A 12,440-nucleotide genomic window follows, 5' to 3' on the forward strand; every position below is an offset into this window, starting at 1 on the left:
CTCTCACTTTAAAAATGTGCCCCTTAGTCTTAAAACACCCACCCTTGGGAAAAGACAAGTAGCATCAACTCTATCCATACCCATCATTCTTTTATAAACTTCTATCAGTCTTGAGTAATGTAGGCAGTTTTGGTCCCTTTGTTTGGGGAAATTTCATTGGAGGCAGTTGAGAGATGGTCTCCTAGGCTAATCCCCAGAGAGCAGGCATTGTCTAAATAGCAAATTCTAAACAGGTTGGGACTCTACTCACTGGAACTTAGAAGATCTAACTGAAAAATATGGGATTCTTAAGGAGTCTTACAGGGAAAATGCTGAGAGGAGGTTTCTTGTCATGGAGGAGTCTAGGACCAGAAAGCATGGTCTCAGAATCAAGGGGTGCCAGTTTAAGACTGAAATGAGGAAGAATTTCTTCTCTTTGTGTCTTTGAAAGTCCTTGTCACAGTGCCCCCTGTCGGGGCTGAGTCCTTGTGTATAGTTCAGGCTGAGATGGATAGATTCTTGATTAGTCAGGGAATCAAGGCTTCCAGGGAAGGTGAAAGTGAGGAATGTTGGATCAGTCACGATCCTATAGAATGGTGGACCAGGATCAAGAGCTTAAGGGCCTACTCCTGTTCCTGTTTCTTATGGCATTATTGTCATGTGGCCATCCTGAGCACTAACCCACTGTTCTGGAAATCATGGTGTCGAATACTACCACAGTAATGGTGAAATATGAATTCAATAAAATCTGGATTTAAAAACTACCTGTGATGACCATATAACCATTATTGATCCTCAGATTACAGGTTTATTAGTGAAACTCCAGATCCATGGCAATTCCGTTGGCTCTTAACTGACATCTGAAATAGTCAAGTAAGACACTCAGTTCAAAGGTAATAATGGATGGAAAACAAATGGCAGCCTTACCAAAAAAGCCACATCCCTGGAAAGAATAACAAGAAAAGAAACATGTTATGAACCAAATTTAGAGAATTTTTCATTTAATTCCCTGCAGCTCTTCTTCTGTGGCCCAAGGTCTTTGGAAGGAGGCAGGATCTCGGGACTTGTCTTCTACATCAACATCATGGCAGCTCCAAGACGGTCTGAAACAATCCTTCAAACTCTGGCATTGATGGTTCCATATAAGTTAAACATTGTTGAAGTGACAAAACCTTTCCACTCTCCAGCTCTGCAGGTTGGTGATAGGGCAGTCTGAAAGCAATATGGGTACAGGCTATGGCACCCTACAGCTGAGGGAAGGTAGTGATGGCAGAGAATTCCACTCCCCAGGTTGCTTGGCTGTCCTTATTATGGGTGAATGATGTAATCAAGTGTAATCTGGAGAAAGAGGCATCAGTGACAGCTTGAATGCATTTGCAGGTCTGAAAATGTGTTGCTGGAAAAGCGCAGCATGTCAGGCAGCATCCAGGGAACAGGAGAATCGATGTTTCGGGCATAAGGCTTCCTGAAGAAGGGCTTATGCCTGAAACATTGATTCTCCTGTTCCCTGGATGCTGCCTGACCTGCTGCGCTTTTCCAGCAACACATTTTCAGCTCTGATCTCCAGCATCTGCAGACCTCACTTTCTCCTGCATTTGCAGGTCGCCTCAACTGGGAGATGCTACAAAAGACTCGATGTAAAATATATGTGTGTGTGAAATGTATGGGATTTTGAATTAATGACAAATATGTTTTGTCCTAATTTTTTGAAAGCACTTAATAATTATCTAGGTATGTTTTTCTGGAACCATGACTTAAAGGTGGAATATGCCTCCTGGAATAATAATGGTTATTTGTTATATTGTGCTAGTTTGTAAGAAAAATCACTGACAAATTTTGTTCTGAGCAAGGATGACTGGACCCAAAACATTAACTCCTGATTTCTCTCCACAGATGCTGCCAGACCTGCTGAGTTTTTTTTTGTTTTTGGAATGACTGCAGTTTTTGAATAGGAAATGGGACTTTATTTTGTGTTTTGAAATATTTTATAATACATTGCAAATAGAAAGGAAAACAAAGAACTGCAGATGGAACTGGAGATCTGAAAGAACCAAATTCAAAACATGCCTGAGAAATTCAGAGGCTCTGGTAACATCTGTGGCAAGAGAAACACAGTTAACACTGAGTCTAGCGTGGCTGTTCCTCAGAACTCTGTTTCTTTTTCCATGGATGCTGTCAGACCTGCTGAGTTTCTCCAGCATTTTCGATGTTTGTTTTGATTTCCAACATGCACAGTTTTTGCCTTTAGTCAGATCTGAAGATAAAGCTGTTCATATCTGTGTCTTAGGGGACACTGTTTGCAAGTAATCCATGGCTGATACATTAAACAATAAAGACATTTGAGAGTGCAGGTGGGAGACAATTTAAAACAAGGAAAAAGAGTAAGTGCTGAGGGAATGCAGCAAGTTTGCAGCGTCTGTGGAAAGAAAGACAGACAGACAGACAGACAGACAGCGTTACCATTTTGAGTTCAATGTTCAGTTTTCATGACAATTTAAGGTCTCCGCTGAATGACAGAACCTCCCACTAGTTCTGTTCTGGTGGCTCAGGACTGATGTTCATGTTCAAGTTTTGTACAAGGGCCAGATCCTACTCAAATGGGTACAGTTTAAGCAGTTAAAGCCTGTGTAAAGTTTGGGAATTAATATGAGGGTTTTGCAATTAAAGCCCAGCTACCAAGCCAAATCAAGCTACAATTGAAAATAATGCATTTCCATTGGCTCAGAACAAGGCAAACAAACAAAATAAATTAATTGCAAGAATGTTTCATCATTGAGTTGAGTCTGCCCTTCCCTCTGAACATAATAAAACTGCAATGAACAATGCACCTGTTTCTAGAATTTGTTTTATTTCAACAATAAATACTTTGTACAGTGAGCAATAAAATCTTGCTGAGGACACAGGACAGTGAATATTTTCTCTGTGCTGACATTTGAAACACAGAGGGAAGTGATATGGGATATTTTGAAACTATCATGGTCCCTAGATCACTAAAGATTAGATATGTAAGTAAGATACATATGGAAATCCTGATGATATGACTTGCACGTTTCAAATTCCCATGACCTTCTGTCGATCCCTCTCCCTGACCATTAAGAACACCCAAGGCTTAACACCCAGCTCTCTGTGTACCAGCTCCCCAGCCTGTGATATCCTACCTTGGTTTATTTAGACATTTCAAAGCAATCCTCTGCCTTCTGCACTGAGTTTCAGTCACAGACATTGCAAAGTCCTCGTTAGTTTCCTGGCAGCTGTTTGCTAAATCTGGGCTTCAACCACCTCTTGGGTAACTAAACTCCTGATAGCATCATCACACACACTGAGTCCCCTTTCCCATCTATCATTCTGTTCCTTTGTCCATGTGATTACTATCCAAACCCACACATTACCTTCTGAATACTCAGTGACCGAGTGAAAGCTAACCTCCAGATCCAGTCCCACAAACTTCCAGACCCTCCGAACCCTGTCAGCTGAAACGACAAACATACATCATGGATTATCTGATTTCAGCCCCACCCCTTACCCTCCCCTTATCTGACCTGTCAAACACTTTGACTGTTAGAACCATCCTCCAAACCAGAACTGACCAGAAAACACCACCACCCACACATTCTAATTACTCCCACCAACTGGACTCTGCAATTCAACCTCAACCATCCAACTTTTGCCCCCAAACAGATACAATTACCTCCATTGAAATGCATTGACACAATAGAATCAGGCCTGATTATACTGCCCCTTTTCCCAACCATCCGGATACATTCAAGGCAGAATGACCAGCTCATTCTTGTACCAGCTCAGCAATCTGCATTATCCAATCTTCGTTTATTTATCAAAGCCATCCTCTGAAATGTGAAGGAAGGATGTGACTCAGGAAACACATAGATTTGACAACAATCTTCTGTGAAGATTGCAGCTCTGTATCAGCTGAGCGACAGAATTCCATGATTATGTGCGATGAATCTGTCACAGTCACAGTCCATCAAGTTGCTCTGGAGAGTTTCAGAGATCAGAACTCTGGGTCGGGGACAGAATTGTCACATTTGTTGGATTTCCAAGGAGAATTCTTGAGACCAAAGTTTGGTTTCTGGTCACGGGATTCAAAACGTTAACTCTGATTTCTCTTCACAGATGCTGCCAGACCTGCTGAGCTTTTCCAGCAATTTCTGTTTTTGTTTCTGATTTACAGTATCTGCAGTTCCTTCCATTTTATTTGGTTATCAAGGACCTGAATGCTCAGCAATTATCCAATATAAAATGTTCAAATAGCCAATCACTACGAGACAGAGACTAACAGTTAATAAGTCTGTTGCCCACCTGTAAACTTGTGAAATACTGACTCTCTTTGTTGCTGTGCTGCGTAACTGACTTACTCAAGGGCTAATGCAACAGGCCAGACAGACAGTAAGTCAGGTGGCATGTGAGTCAGTATTGGATACCCATTGAATGCTCATTGGCATTTGGTGCTAAAAGTTTGGATTATGATGCAATTAGATATTGCAAACAGGAGATAATCAAATGGACAGTCACTATTTTCAATAATATAAAAGAAAGACCTGTGGATGTTGGAAATCTGAAACACAAATAGAAATTGCTGGATATTTCTCTCTGCATTCTCTCTACAAATGCTGCCAGACCCGTGGAGTTAACATTTTGACCCTTTTGCAGAATTGGACTTGAAATGTTAACTCTACTTTCTCTCCACTGGCTTCAATAAGCAGCTCTGCCACCCCCATTTTGGAGCAGATATTTTAATCTTCATTTGCTGAGTAACATCAACTCAGACAGCTCAGTTTCCAGACATGAAAGTTTGTGTTTTGGAAATGTGCATGCAATTTAAATTCCTCTCATTTGCCCTGTTGAAAAGGCTTTGGCTTCTTTTGATGGGCAACAGAAAGACAGACCGTTTTCCCAAGATACAAATATAAATGGTTTCTGTTCATATGAGCCTGTCCAATATGTTTGTATTTAAACAAATCAAAATAATAACTCTGTATCTGAATGTGGGCAGCTTTTGTGTCAACTTAAACAAATCCATAGCACACATTGATGTAAATAAATACAGCATGAGGACAGTTAGGGGAAAGCAGCCACTCAAGGGGCTAATCGATAGGCCCCCTGATGTTAGACATGAAGAGATATTGGCTGCTTGTGACAGTGAGATGGCAATCATCATTGCTGACTTGAATCTACACAAAGACTGTGTAAATCAGGTTGACAGCAGTAACGTGGATGAGAGGTTATTGATGACCTTCGAGAAAGTATCTCAAAGCTGCGTGTTCTGAAGCAACCAGACAGAAGGTTATGTTATTATCATCTTATTGATACTGTGTAATATGACAGGAGTTATGAAACAATCTCAGTGTAAAGGCTCTCCTACGTAGCAGCCATCACAATATAATTCAATTTTGCATCCAATTTGAATGGAAGAAGATTGACTCTGAGGTAAGTATTTCAAAATTAAATAAGGTCCACTCTGCGGGTTTGTAAACTGAGCCAGCTGAAGTGAATGGCATAACTGGCTCAGAGAGAGATCAGTAGAGACAGTGATGGCAGAGATTTAAGAGGATACCTCAGAATATTCAAATGAAGTATATTCTGACTGAAACAAGAGACTTTAAAGGGAGGACTCGCTTTCTGTGGTTGACTGAAAAATTGAAGAAACTGTCCAACTTGAGGATATTGCAAAGATAAGTGGCAGGTCAGATGATTGATTAGAAAATAAAGCATGGCAGAGAAAACGGTTAATTAGAAGGAGGAAATTGGAATCTCAGAACCCAACTCAAAATCTTAAAAACAACAAAGCAAGACTTTCCATGGGTGTTTAAAAACAAAACATGTACGCAATGTGAGTGTCACTCCTCTAGGGAGTGAGAATATGGAGTTATTGGTAGATGATAGGGGGCAGAAAGTGCAGAGCTGGAAAAGCACATCAGGTCAGACAGCATCCAAGGAGCAGGTGAATCGATGTTTCAGGCATAAATCCTTCATCCATAGATGTTAAGGAAATGGCGAATTAAATGAATAAGTACTTTGCTTCTATCTTCACTATAGAAGATACAAAAAGCATTTCAGTAATAGTGGTAAGACACTGTTTTGCTGACATTGAAACTTCAGGCCAACTGTGTCTGCATGCTGACTCAGAACTGAGCACGTGCACAGTTCCAGATTGTCTACATCATCATCTCAATCTCCCTCACCCTCTCCCCTCCTCTCTGAATCTGAACATCACCACCATTCTCCGCACCACCTCTACCAGCCCCAACCACCATCAGACTGCACATCAATCTCTCTCTTCTCCAGGTCACAATCTCTCTCTCACCCTCAGACTTTCTCTCCCACCCTCACTCTATCCCTCCAAATCTCAACATCCAGTGAAACTGAGCAGACATGGAAAGAAGATGCATGATTGAAACACTTCAACCAATCGCATTCACCCATGCATGAGCAAGCATCTCCCTGGAGAATACTGCATGTACTCCTCAGTGTCAACCCAACTGTAAGTCAGGAAGTAGGAGGGAGGGATGAACACAATGTAATTACAGTCACTAAGGAGGCTGGACTCAGCAAACTGATAATAGGTCTCATCACCTTCTGTCTTCATCTCAGAGTCTTAAAAGAGGTTGTTAATTCGGTTGTAGATGCATTAATGCAAATTCTTTGAATTTCCCAAGATTCATTAGAGTTCACTCAGTCAGAGATCATTTAGGAAATTAGATTAGATTACATTACATTAAAGTGTGGAAACAGCCCCTTCGGCCCAACAAGTCCACACAGACCCGCCGAAGTGCAACCCACCCATACCCCTCTATTTACCCATTACCTAACACTACGTGCAATTTAGCATGGCCAATTCACCTGATCTGCACATCTTTGGATTGTGGGAGGAAACCGGAGCACCCGGAGGAAACCCACGCAGAATGTGCAAACTCCACACAGTCAGTCGCCTGAGGCGGGAATTGAACCTGGGTCTCAGGCGCTGTGAGGCAGCAGTGCTAACCACTGTGCCACCATGCCACCCACCCTGTCTGTCAATGTTTTGCCCCATCCCTTGTCAGTGACCATCACCTCCCTGCCTCTAAACTTCTTCTGTCCCCAAGGCCTATCTGGAATGACTTGATGGCACTAACTGCTGTTTGTAGACTCTTGCTGACACTAACCTCGAGGATGCATAAGGTTCACTTGGTACAAGGTTCATTAAGGAGAAAGTGAGGTCTGCAGACGCTGGAGATCAAAGCTGAAACTTTATTGCTGGAACAGCACAGCAGGACAGGCAGCATCTAGGGAAGAGGAGATTCGACGTTTCGGGCACATGCCCTTCTTCAGGAATTCCTGTAGAAGGGCATGTGCCCGAAACGTCGAATCTCCTGTTCCCTAGATGCTGCCTGACCTGCTGTGCTGTTCCAGCAATAAAGTTTCAACAAGGTTCATTAATTGAAGCCTGCTGTTTTTCTATTATTACAGTATAATAATGTCTATTTAACCCTGACCGTATAATTCACTTCAACAGTCCCTTATTTTGAAAAAGGATGTAAATGCATTAAAGACAGTTCAGAGGAGGTTTACTCGATGAATACTTTGAATGAATGGCTTGTGCAATCAGGTTAGGTGCTCAGACTGGGTTTGTTTCTGCTGGAGTTTAGGCGAGTTAAGAGTGATCTGATCAAACTGTATAAAGGCTCTTAATGATCTTGACACAGTGAATGTGGAATGGATGTTTCTTCTTGTGGGTGAGTTCAGAATTGGGGACCATGTTTATAAAATTAGTTGGGGTCACACGTTTTGGACGGAGATGAAGAGAATTCTTTTTCCGGGTGTGTAACTTTGGAATTGTCTGTCCCAGAAAGTGGGAGAGGTGAGGACAGTGGATATTTTAAAGTCACAGGTAGATTTATTTCCTTGCATAACAAGAATCTAAGGTTACATTGGGTAGATGGGAACGCAAAACATAGACTTATCAGCCATAAACTTATGAAAGAGTGGAATAGGTTCAAGCGAGCAAATGAATTTGTTAAATGCATTCATGAAAGTTTCCTCAAGCAGTATATAGAGAATCCTACTCAGAAAGGGACGAAACTCGACCTACTCATGGGAAATAGGGCAGGACAGGTGATGGAGGTAATAGTGGGGGAGCACTTTGGGACCAATCCTATTAATTTTACAGTAGTTATGGAGAGGAACTGGTCCACAGGTTCAAGTTCTAAATTGGAGAAAGGTGAATTTTGATGAAATTAGACAGGAGCTTGCAGGGGTTGATTGGAGTAGTTTGTTTGCAGGTAAAGGGACCTCCTGCAAGTGGGATGCCTTTAAAAGTGAGCTCGCTGGAGTTCAAGGTCTATATGTTCCTATGAAGGTGAAAGGCAAGGTTGACAGGAATAGGGAACCCTGAATGACAAGAGATATTGAGGCTTTGACCAGAAAACGAATGAGGTATGGCTGAGGTACCGGCAGCTGGGACCAAGGGAATCCCTGGATGTATACAGGGGATGCAGAGGTTTACTGAAGAAGAAATCAGGAAAGCAAAAAGGGGGCATGGGATGGCCTTGGCTGAGAAGGTTAGGATGCGTCCAAAGAGGTTCTTTAAGTAAAAAGGAGTAAGAATAACTAGCGAAAGAATAGTTATTTCTTATTTTCTAAAGGCAAGTGTAAGTTATTGTGTTCCAGAGGCAATTCAATTGGACAAATTGATAGGCTTGAAGCAACACGCACTTTATTCTTACACTGCAGTTAAAATAGTGATTTTAAAATAGCGACAATTCCAAAATGGAGGTGAAACAGGACACCTGAGATCGAGCTTGTCCACTCCGCCCATTTAGAGTAATCGGGTCATTGGGTCGTAGGGATGTATAGCACAGAAACAGACCCTTCGGTCCAACTCATCCAGATATCGCAACCCAATCTAGCCCCATCTGCCAGCACCCGGCCCTCCAAACCTTTCCTATTCATATACCCATTCAGATGCCTTTTCAATGTTGCAATTGTATCAGCCTCCACCACACCCTGTGGCACCTTATTCCATACATGTACCAGCCTCTGTGTGAAAAAGTTGCCCCTTACGTCTCTTTTATATCTTTCCCCTCTTACCTTAAACCTATGGTGTCTAATTCTGGACTCCCCCCCCCCATTTGTCTTTTTATCCTATCCATGTCCCTCATGACTCTATAAACCTCTATACAGTCATCCCACAGCCTCCATCGCTCCAGGGAAAACAGCCCCAGCCTGTCCAACCTCTCCCTGCAGCTCAAATCCTCCAATCCTGGCAACATTCTTGTGAATCTTTTCTGAACCCTTTCAAGTCTCACAACATCCTTTTAAAAGGAAGGAGAGCTGAATTGCACACAATATTCCAAAAGTGGCCTAACCAAAATCCTGTACAGCTGTAATTAACTCCTGTGTTCAATACTGTGACTAATAAAGGAATGCATACCAAACGCCTTCTTCACTATCATATCCTACTTGCAACTCTACGTTCAAGGTGCAAGGACTTGCACTCCAAGGTCTCTTTGTTCAGCAACACCCCCTAAGACCTTACCATTAAGTGTATAATTCCTGCTAATATTTGCTTTCCCAAAATGGCTCCTACCATCACTACTTTACAGTTGATAAACTTTTGCACAAACTCCCTGAAAATTTATTTTTACGTAGCTTTCCCATGAGTTCTTGGCCTATAGAATACAGGCCTTTATGGTCTCTTAAGAATGTCAACCCCTGTGCGGCAAATTCATAACTGCAGCATTGCCATGTGCCCTTGCAGATTAGAGGGATAATTAGTGGGATTAGTTCAGCCTTGTTGAAAAGAAGAGAATTACTTGAATATCAAAGTAGTACATACTATTCAAGCTGAATGAAGGAGGAACAGAATATTGGTTTGCTTCAGCATTATCTCATATGCTGCAGATGTGAGCTCTGTGAGTCCTCCTTCATTTGAAAAGGGGATTTTCAAACTAAATGAGAGAGAATAATTGTATTGGATGAAATCAATCAAGTCCCATTCACCAGCACCTGGCCCACACCCCTCCAAACCTCTCCCACTCAAATACCCATCCAGATGCCCCTGAAATGTTGCAATTGTACCAGCCTCCACCACCTCCGCCAGCAGCCCAGTCCACACACACATACCTTTCCTTTTCCTTTTTCTTTTTTCCTTCTTCGCTTTTCCATTTTTGATCTTTCTGCTCTCTTCTTTCTTCTCCAGGCCATGGGATTCCTGGCCTCAGACTGTGCACAAACCCAGCCTGACAGTCTCTCGGCCCAAGCTGAGCAATCTCTCAGTGGCCCAAGGTGCCGCTCTCTCAATGGCTGAGCAGGTGCAGTCTCTTGGCCAGGTGTGTTGATCTCACTGCCTGACGTGGTGATCTCTCGGCCGGGTGTGGGGATCTCGCAGCCCGCTATGGTAATCTCTCAGCTAACGTGATGATCTCTCAGCCCAGTTTGGTGATCTCTCAATCCGGCATGGTCAACTCTCAGCTGGGGGATGGTGATCTCTCAGCCTGGCATGGTGATCTCCCAGCCTGGCATGGTGATCTTTTGGTCTGGCATGGTGATCTCTCGGCCTGATGTGGCAAACTCTCAACCCAGCATGTTGATCTCTCAGCCCGGCTTGGGGATCTCTCAGCCCGCTGTGGTGATCTCTCGGCTCAGTGTGATGATCTTTCAGACCGGTGTGGTGATCTCTCAGCTCAGTGTGGTGATCTCTCGGCTCAGCATGATAATCTCTCAGCCCGGTGTGGTGATCTCCCAGCCCGGTGTGGTGATCTCTCAGTTCGGGATGGTGATCTCTCGGCCTGGTGTGGTGATCTCTTGGCTCAGCATGATGATCTCCCAGCCTGGTGTGGTGATCTCTTGGCTCAGCCTGATGATCTCTCAGCCCAGTCTGATGATCTCTCGGCCTGGTGTAGTGATCTCTCGGCCCAGCATATGCAGTCTCTTGGCCAGCTGTCGCCTTAGCATGGACCTCTGATCTCAAGGTGATTCTTTGAAGTGCGTTCCAACTGAGATTAAGCACTTAAAGACCTGCAATGTTTGAACCTGCATCTTTATTCCTTTATTTTCCACTTAAAAGTAAGAATGTCTGCAACATGTAACTTTTAAACTTACATCGTGTGTTTTATGTTATAGTATATTTACTTTAAAAATAAAAATTGTTGAATTTTTAACATTGTTCTTTCTTCATACTTGTGGGCGGCACAGTGGCACAGTGGTTAGCACTGCTGCCTCACAGCACCAGAGATTTGGGTTCAATTCCCTCCTCAGGCGACTCTCTGTGTGGAGCTTGCGCATTCTCCCCGTGTCTGCGTGGGTTTCCTCCGGGTCCTCCGGTTTCCTCCCACAATCCAAAAATGTGCAGGTTCGCTGAATTGGCCATGCTAAATTGCCCGTAGTGTTAGGCGAAGGGGTAAATGTAGGAGTATGGGTCTAGGTCATATACGCTTCGGCGGGTCGGTGTGGACTTGTTGGGCCGAAGGGCCTGTTTCCACACGGTAAGTAATCTAATCTAATACCTTCTTCTTAAGATTCTGTGCCGAAGTATTTGTCCCTAAGATGGTGCATTATACACTTCTCACTGTGTTCCTGTACCTTTGTACTGAGTGCATGTGACAATAAAATCAAAATCAAATTACAGACAAAAAAAAGAAGAGTTGGAATAACTATTGGAAAACCTAGCAGGATAATAGGTTATTTATCTCATAAACAGCAACTGCTCTAATAGAGTAACACATCCTTGGCGCAGGCAAATTCAGTAAAATAGATTGTCTCACATGCAATTCTGGACAAGGACTGTAATAGAGTTGTTCAAGATTACATTTACTTTCAGTGATCTGGAAAGAGTACAATATTTATTTATCCCTTTATATCTTTCCTATTCATGTCCCTGTCCAAATGTCTCCGAAATGTTGTAATTGTACCTGCCTGGACCACTTTCTCTGGCAGCTCATTCCATACACACACCCTCTCTGCATGAAAATGTTACCCCTCAGGGAGGGAGTAGTGTAATAAAGGAGGGAGTTCTTGTTACAACCGCACAGTCACTGTGTAGACCACATATTGCGCTCAGTTTTGATTTCCTTTATGAAAATGATATACTTGCATTGGAAGCAGTTCAGAGAAGTCTCAGTTCCTGGGAGGAAGGGATCCTTGTTTCAAAACTCCAATTAACCTGGATTAGAAACAGTAACTCTCTTATCCCTCCACAGATGCTGCCAGATCTGCTGCTGTTCTCCAGTGATTTCTTTTTGGTGTGTTCCAAGAGGTTTATATCTAGAATAATCAATACCCCGGAGTGAGTTACAGACTGGAATCTAATCAAGGGATTCGAAGTAGTGATCTGACTGGAAAGACACTGGAATTCTGAAAATGTGATTGCACTGAAATTTTTGTCTCAATAGTATCCAGCTGAGGTGTCTTTTTAAAAGTAAAACTCAATATTCAACCTTCCATGTGCACTAGTCTGGGAAAGCCAC

General features: G+C 42.8%; 1 long non-coding RNA gene across 1 annotated transcript in view; it reads left to right on the forward strand.

Annotated features, from left to right (window-relative positions):
- The window catches only part of LOC148136085 (uncharacterized), a 42,971-nt gene extending 40,988 nt beyond the window's left edge, over positions 1-1,983 (forward strand). Inside the window, exons 2-3 of the long non-coding RNA XR_015754780.1 lie at positions 995-1,174; positions 1,873-1,983. This is a non-coding gene — a long non-coding RNA (uncharacterized LOC148136085). The remainder of the gene's footprint in view (positions 1-994; positions 1,175-1,872) is intronic.
- Positions 1,984-12,440: the final 10,457 nt, after the last annotated feature.

This window comes from Chiloscyllium plagiosum, unplaced genomic scaffold (genome assembly GCF_037043375.1).
Source record: "Chiloscyllium plagiosum isolate Xiang-an unplaced genomic scaffold, Cpla_swu_hap1 HiC_scaffold_47, whole genome shotgun sequence".
In the NCBI taxonomy this organism is placed as follows: domain Eukaryota; kingdom Metazoa; phylum Chordata; class Chondrichthyes; order Orectolobiformes; family Hemiscylliidae; genus Chiloscyllium; species Chiloscyllium plagiosum.